The sequence below is a fragment of the Colossoma macropomum genome, unplaced genomic scaffold (assembly GCF_904425465.1).
Source record: "Colossoma macropomum unplaced genomic scaffold, Colossoma_macropomum, whole genome shotgun sequence".
Taxonomy (NCBI): domain Eukaryota; kingdom Metazoa; phylum Chordata; class Actinopteri; order Characiformes; family Serrasalmidae; genus Colossoma; species Colossoma macropomum.
The window spans coordinates 11,248,527-11,256,199 of record NW_023494786.1 but is presented as its reverse complement, the minus strand read 5'-3'; the positions used below and the strand labels follow the sequence as shown (position 1 = coordinate 11,256,199).

The 7,673-nt window shown below is 39.3% G+C and overlaps 1 protein-coding gene across 1 annotated transcript in view; it reads left to right on the top strand.

Moving 5' to 3' along the window:
- Positions 1-5,613: 5,613 nt before the first annotated feature.
- drd2a (dopamine receptor D2a) overlaps positions 5,614-7,673 on the top strand; it is a 29,161-nt gene continuing 27,101 nt past the window's right edge. Inside the window, exon 1 of the mRNA XM_036598669.1 lies at positions 5,614-5,808. The gene's annotated coding sequence lies outside the window, so the exon portion shown is untranslated. The remainder of the gene's footprint in view (positions 5,809-7,673) is intronic.

Genomic DNA, 7,673 nt, shown 5'->3' with positions numbered 1-7,673 from the left:
AGCTTGTACCGTTCCAATGAATCCTTGTTCAATTATGAACAAACGTTCTGTAACCCTTGGTAGACACCTCAGGACGGTTCTACAGATCTAAGAGAAGAGGGACTGGGCCAGCCAGACATAGCATCTGCTATGAGCCAGAGAAGGCCAGAGTCTGCCACAGCTGTGCGCAAAGAAGCCCAATGCTTGAAGGAAGGAGTCAAAGACTTTCCAGTCAGCCAACTGTATGCTAGCAGATTACAGCAAAGCATGCAGTGCGCTCCTCATCAGTACATGAGCACTCCACGCTTGAGCAGTGTAGGATGGAGAGAATGACCTTGGGGAAACCATCAGGGAGGCCACATACGTGTTCTCTCCACCATGCGCTCCAGACTATAACAACCCGATTCCACCAAGCTTATTCATATGCACATTGATTAATTAATTAATTAATTAATTAAGTCAGAGGTTAGCAGAATCCAGAAAATCACATCAGCTGTGTTACGTATATCAAAAAATGTTTTTTTTGGTCAAACTGGCACAGAGTAGATCTGTCCCTTTGTAGTTTGTATTAAGCCCAGAGCCAGTATAACAAACACTATATACATCAAATTACAGCAGGCACAGATCAAGCAAAGGTACTGAAGTCAAGGAGTGCTATCTCCTTTCTCTTAGATAAGCTGCAAGGTCCTAAATATTAATATAACAAATTCAAAGATTATAGATCAGTCTCAGTTGGTGCCATCAGAAAGAGGGTGATTTTGCTCTGTAGGCTTGTTTAATAAGCTATGGGAATTTCACAAATATTATATTTTCTCAGTTAAGTGAAGCTAAATTCCGTATTAATTTTTAACCAAAAGCCTTTACAACTCTCCCTTGCTTCCTTCTTGATCACTAACCTTCATCAGATCTGTTCCTTCAGTTCTGTCAGTGTCCTTCAACTTCTTTCTCTCCCACTCTTCCTGTGTAACACATTCATTCAACTCAAATCCCCGAAAACTCAAGGAAGTAATGAGAGATCACTTTATTTTTTTGTTATTTTAACCAGTGAAAATCTTCTCGTTTGACTGGCCTTCGACGAAATTTCTATCTACAGGTTGAGGAATTGAGGGATGTAAAACTGTTATAATGACCTTTTCACACAAAGCTTCGTGTTTGAACTTTTCCGTTCCACCTTAAATGCCGCAGCAGGTGCATTCTGGCGCCTGGAAACGAGACAGTTCAAACAAGAATCTGGCGCATAGGAAGCAACTTCAGCCTCGTCCTTCTCACTGACATTAGCCTACAGTAAACAACAATATATAACAAATATTGGTGTCATTCTTTCAAAATACCGAAGAGAAATCTAAAAACAGACGATATAAAGAGCTGTCGATAGTGTTATTTATATCCCTCACTATGAGATGAGCTAAACCAGAGACTCTATGGGTTAAACTTGTTGGTTTGTCAGCGAGTTAGCTAATGTTAGCTTTAGCCTAGCCTCTTTTCTTTACCTCATTTAAACCCAAAGTTAACTGAATTTAGCTAGATAGTGTTAACAAGCAACTAAGTAAAAATACTGAATTCAGCCATACTGACCATAATTTGCCAAATTACAGAACCATATTGTATGTGGATTTTCACTTACACACTGTTTTACTCTGTATATTACAGATTTTGAATCAGGTCTAATGTTTATTTTAGTGAGATTGGCTGAACAGTACGTTAGTCAATCTCTTGTAGAACCAGAGCCGGTTTTGGTAGAACAGCAGAGGCAGCACTGCATTGGAGCAGGTCGCGCCCCCTCAGGTCGCGCCATGCTATTACAGTACATTGTGAATGAGAAAAAACTATAGATTTGTGCTAATAATGTACATTTACTTAGGAAGGGGGGGCTAAATAACATTTGTCAGCTCACGCATGGTAGTACTCATGCTTTCTTTATTGGCAGCTCGGCTGATATTTCTTTGTTTGAGAACTTCATTTTGTACTTTTCACTTCGCAATGGAGCCTCGAAAGCTTGAATCACAAAAATGGCTTTTCACCGTGCAGAGCACAAAAATAAAAAACAAACTGCTCTCATCATCAAATACTCTGCAGATGACACAGAAATAAAAGAGAAGTATTGTTCTTATTCTGTCTGGGTGGTAAATTTATGGTTATATGCAATTTAAGGACAACGTTCAGTGTGTATTAGATCTTGTGAAATACTTTTATTGTTAGCTAAGTGAAGGCCGCCACTATTCTCCATTTCACTCTAAAGCTCGCCAGGATTTTGTGCTTATGTTGTGGGTTTATTCCACTGTCTTGATCCAAGATTTAACCGCATACAAAGAAAGACTTTAACTCCCAAGACTTGCTGGTTAGACACACATATCTTGAAACAGACAGAAGTATTCTGTGCTTTTTTGGAGTTTTTTAATAGGCAATGTTGTGTTTCAAACGTTATAAACCAGATACCTATTTTCCCCTCTTATATCAGTATGAGGCATTGATTTTACTAGTTACTTCATGCAAAATGCTGCAAACAACCCCCAGTCAAATCTGTTGTTGATTTTATAATTGAAAGTAATCATCTTTTACAGAAAGGAAATTAAATATGGCATTGGTTTATTTCAGTGCACAATTACTGTTTATTTGCAGAATTTCACATAATGGGGGAAAAAAAAATAAAATATAAAATGTGCCATAACGTATAAAACGGCCATAACAGGCCACATTTTATGTTTTTCTTTTTTTTTTTTTCAATTTTAAAGCTACATTATGTAAGTTTTGGGGATTTGGGATTTGGAGACCTCCCTGGTGGAAATATGCAATTGCATGCAATGTGAGGAAGAGCATTTTGTAATCCAATAAGCACAAGTGTATTACGAGAGTATTCAAAGAGAACCTGGTGAAGGATGTGTCTTCTGAAAATGTAAGTAAATTATTTACTATTGTTATGATATCTTCATCAGTATAATGTCGATTGTGCACTTAAGACCTAAACATTGAGTTGGAGCTTCTTTTTCAGTCTAAGCATGCAACATTAATACTTAAAGATGTATGAAACGGTCCAAAAAACTGAGAAATTCCACAGCATCGCACTCACACACACACACACACACACACACACACACCATAAATGTATAGTGCTACTTTAAATTCAACAATAAATGTGCATTATAATGTGCAGAAGAGTGTTCTCTGTAGAGGACGTGTAACTTATTTTCACAAAATGTTCACAAAAAACATGTAATTATACCAAGGCACCAAAACTTTTGCAGGTTGGGCTGGAGAGGAGAGTATACAACAAACGTTCTCTATAGCGCCACCCTGAGGCTGCAGCATTAGATAAGAACAACAAAGACAGAGGTTTCAAAGGTAAAGCAGGCAAAATTAAACAGTGTAACAATAAAGTTTGAGAGTCCATTTTACTAGTGAGAATAATGTACCTTGCTGCAATAACAGGTTATTAAAGTTTTTTTTTAGGGAAACTTCAGAACTTTTTGTTAAGGGTTTAATGGCTCCAAAGTTTTAATTAGGAGATATTTGACCATTGATCAGCAAAATGCTCCTGCTTCTAGGACATCGACATTACACTGCAACTCAAACACAAAGAACAGAACCTGTGAGCACTGTTTTTTCCATAACAAGGATCTTTATGGGCCTCAGTGCAAAAAAAGAAAAATTGATGCCTCCATCCCATTCGAGAAGTATTTTCATTGAATAAAACAAGACAATTTGCTTGTTTACTCACTGTTGTTATGTAACTCCATCCATCGTCTAACATCAACCTAAATGTTTACAATACTAGTCTGCCCTGCAATGGACTGGCAACCTGTCCAGGGTGTATCCTGCCATCCCCACAATGACCACAGGGATAGGCTCCAGCACCCCTGCGACCCAGAAGGACAAGCGGTTTAGAAAGTGTGTGTGTGTTTACAATACTACAAGATCTTAAAATATATTATATTATTATAAATAACATTTGTTGCAGGAAGGATCTGTTGAAAAACAGTTATCATGAATGAGATGCATCATGAATAAGAGGGAGATAAAGAGATGTCGAGGCGGTCTGTGGCGTCTAGTGGTGATGGAAGCTAACTGGTGAATTCCACCATTTTTTCATGCATTTCTGCATAACTAAGAGGTTAAGATGTAAACAAAGTTATTCAGAGTGATTTGTTGTGAAATGCTCTGTTCTTACCGAGTCAGAACTGTTCACAGTGCTGCTGAGACCAGACGTCTGAAGCTTGACAACGTAACAATAGCAGAAACCTCCTTGCTGCCATTTTATATATAGAACCATATGCAAGACATTCTCCATCGATCTGAAAAACTATTTCACCCTGCAAAGAACCATTTAAGCATGCAAATGGTTCTCTAGAATTCATGGTACTAAATAGGAACCATCTTTTTTAAGAGTAGTTGAAGTCCAGCTACATGTAATAAAGTAATGAAGTACACTCATATGAAAGGTGGTGCTTCAATGGTTCTATAGTAAAGAAAATGGTTCTTTATAGAACCATGAACACTCAAAGAACACTTTGCATGATTAAAGGGCTCTTTGCATCATGAAAGTGTTCTTCAGAGTGATGGAAAACAGTTCTATACAGAGCGCCCAAAAGGGTTCTTCAATTATTACAGTGTCAAGTTTTTAACAATGGAAAAAAGAACCCTTTTGGGTGCTCTATATAGAACTGTTTTCAAAAAGGTTTTACATGGAACCGTCTATAGCACATTCATGCGCATTTTCCATCACCCTTTCATGATGCAAACAACCCTTTAATCATGCAAATGTTCTTAGAGTGTTCATGGTTCTATATAGAACCATTTTTTACCATAGAACCCTTAAGGAACCATCCTTTTTTTGACAGTGTAGTTAAAGTCCAACTACATGTAATGAAGTAATGAAGTACACTCATACAAATGGTGGTGCTTCAATGGTTCTATGGTGAAGAAAATGGTTCTTTATAGAACCATGAAAACTCAAAGAATCCTTTGAGTGATTAAAGGGTTCTTTGCATCGTGAAAAAGTTCTTCTGATGGAGAATGTGCTGTAGATGGTTCTAAATATCACCCAAACGGTTTATTTTATTGTTATGGTGTCAAGCTTGTAAGAATAGAAGAACCCTTTTGGGTGCTATATAGAACTCTCTATAGCACATTCATGCACATTTTCCATGAAGAACCCTTTCATAATGCAAAGAACCCTTTAATCATGCAAATGGTTATTTGAGTGTTCGTGGTTCTATACGGAACCATTTTCTTTACTGAAGAACCCTTGAAGCACCACCTTTTTAAGAGTGCAGAAGCGGTGGTGTGATTCAGTGTTTGTTGGCTGTGTGTAGATGAATAAGAGGTGAATGGAGATCCTGAGTCTTTATCATTATCAGACTTTGGTTTCTCTGTGAAACAAACACTTTTTCTGTTTTTCACGTATGTTCATTCAGAAGCCCCGCCTTGTTTTGTTCCCACCTCTTCAGTCTCCGCTGAGTAGCCTCTGAAGGTTACCGGGTGCGTAAGCGCGCGCTCTGACAGCTCCGGCGCGGGACGTGGCTACTTGCGCAGGTTGCGCAGAACTGCGCGTCGCACCGGACCGATGATGAGCGCCTCAGCGGTCAGCGCTGTGAAGCCACGGCTGCCGCGGGAAGAGCGCAGCTCCGTTCGGCTCCTCTGCGGATCCCTATGATGCGCTTTTTTGGAGGGAGTTGCTTTCCGCCCGCGTGCAGGCTCGCAGCCCGAGGATCAGTACAGAGAGGAGAGCGCTCCAGCTGTTCCTCATGGACACACGCGACGAGGGGACAGCACTGGATGTAAAAGACGAACAGCTGGATTCTTCTCCTCCTTTGATGAAACTTGATCCGTAAGGTGAGCGAGCTCGCCGTGTCTCTGTGTGTTTGTCCTAACGGCTGTTCGGTCAGCAGTTATTAGAGATGATGGGGATTTGAGTAGAACTTAGTGAGCTGAGTGACCCTCGGCAGCCTCACTGTGTGTTTCACGCGCAGATTAGTGGCTGTTTGTGAGGTTATTACTGTCTACCAGTCTCAAGGCAAAGTTACAAAGAAGCACCTGGACACTTTCCTCGTTTACGCAGGGTGTGTGTGTGTAAGCCTGTGGCTGTGAGTATGTGTGTGTGTGTGTGCTAGTCTTGCTATCTTTGCGAGGACTGCATGTCCTCAGTGGGATGACACATGACAGTTTTGCACAAGCGAGGAGAAAATTATATATATATACATACATTTTTTTTGGAAAAACTAAAAGAGTTCAAAGATTACTCTTAACTTAAGGTTAAGTTTAGGCTTAGGATTAGGTGTAGGTGTCTAGCGACTTAAATCAAATCAAAGAAGGTCCTCACAAGTAAGACAAACAAGTAAGAGTGTGTGTGTGTGTGTGTATTGAGAGGGAGAGAGAGCAGGCGAAGGGCAGCTTGTGTCCTGTATCCAGTTTCATTTGTAGTTTCTCCCGAGCGTTGGCTATTTTCAGCATGAACTGGCTATTATAATACAATAACCAAACCAATCTGAAGTTGCATACTTCTTCTTTTTCTAGAGGAAACATTGCTCTTGAGTCCCAGGTCAAAAAAGGGGTTTGTTTTTAAGAATCCCTCTAAATAGGCCAGTTCACTGGGACAAGCATCATTTTTGTAGTGCATGCTCTTATCAGGAGTCACACATAGTGCTCTATTTACGAATCATAAGACACACGATTCACATTAAAAGGTACTAGACTAATATTGAATTGCGTATTGAATGCGTAACATGCAAAATGTCATTGAAATTACATGACTATGGTGTATCATCCGATCTGTCTGGCGTCAGTGTCCACTACCTTGACCAAAGCCGACCCTGAAAAGGATGCACTAGTAAAACAGGATGAAAACCAATAAGGGATTTCATGGCCCACATGTGAACTGGTGTAGGTTACAGCTGAGATTGTGGGTACACAAAACATGAGTATGTATGTATGGATGCATGCAGTGCTTTCAACAATATACATCAACATACACATGAAATGAATCTCGGTATGTGAATTCTGTGCAGTTTTATAGGTTTTAAATAATTAGTGGGACACTAGGAAGCTGTGAAAAAGGAGACATTAGCTGTGTCCAGAATGATGAACTGTGCTTTAGACGACTCTGAAGTCACTGAGAAAACATTGAGAATGAAGTTATAATAAAGTCAAAGTATAATAAAGTCAACACACAGAATGCCCCATACATGAATATATATCTATTCACAAATTATTGTAGCTAGAAATTACAATAGAGAATTTAAGGTATATAATAACTCCAAATCCTTGGAATATTGAATAAAGCATCTAAAAATACCTTTTAGGGTCTATAGAAGATTTAAAACTGCACTGTCTTTGTATATAAAGCAGCGGCGTAATTAAAGGGGTGTGTGGGGGTTAGATGCTAGTGGGTGGAGTCCCTTTAGAGCATCAACTTGTTGAAGTCTTTTTTTTATTGGGGGGGGGGGCTTTTTTTGCACTGAAGCCCAAAAGATGAGAGTGTTATAAAAGGTGATGCCTAAACCTTTGAACAGTAGTGCATGTATAAGTACTTATAAAGCTGCATTTGATTTCAAAAATAGTCTCAGCAATGCCTACCCTGTAATGTCATCCAGTGTAAACACGTATTTACAAATGTGTATGTGAGCTACATCCTTTAGCGAAGGCCACTATCACAAAAGATAATAGCTTTGGTCACAACTAGCTCCTGGAATTCACGTTAT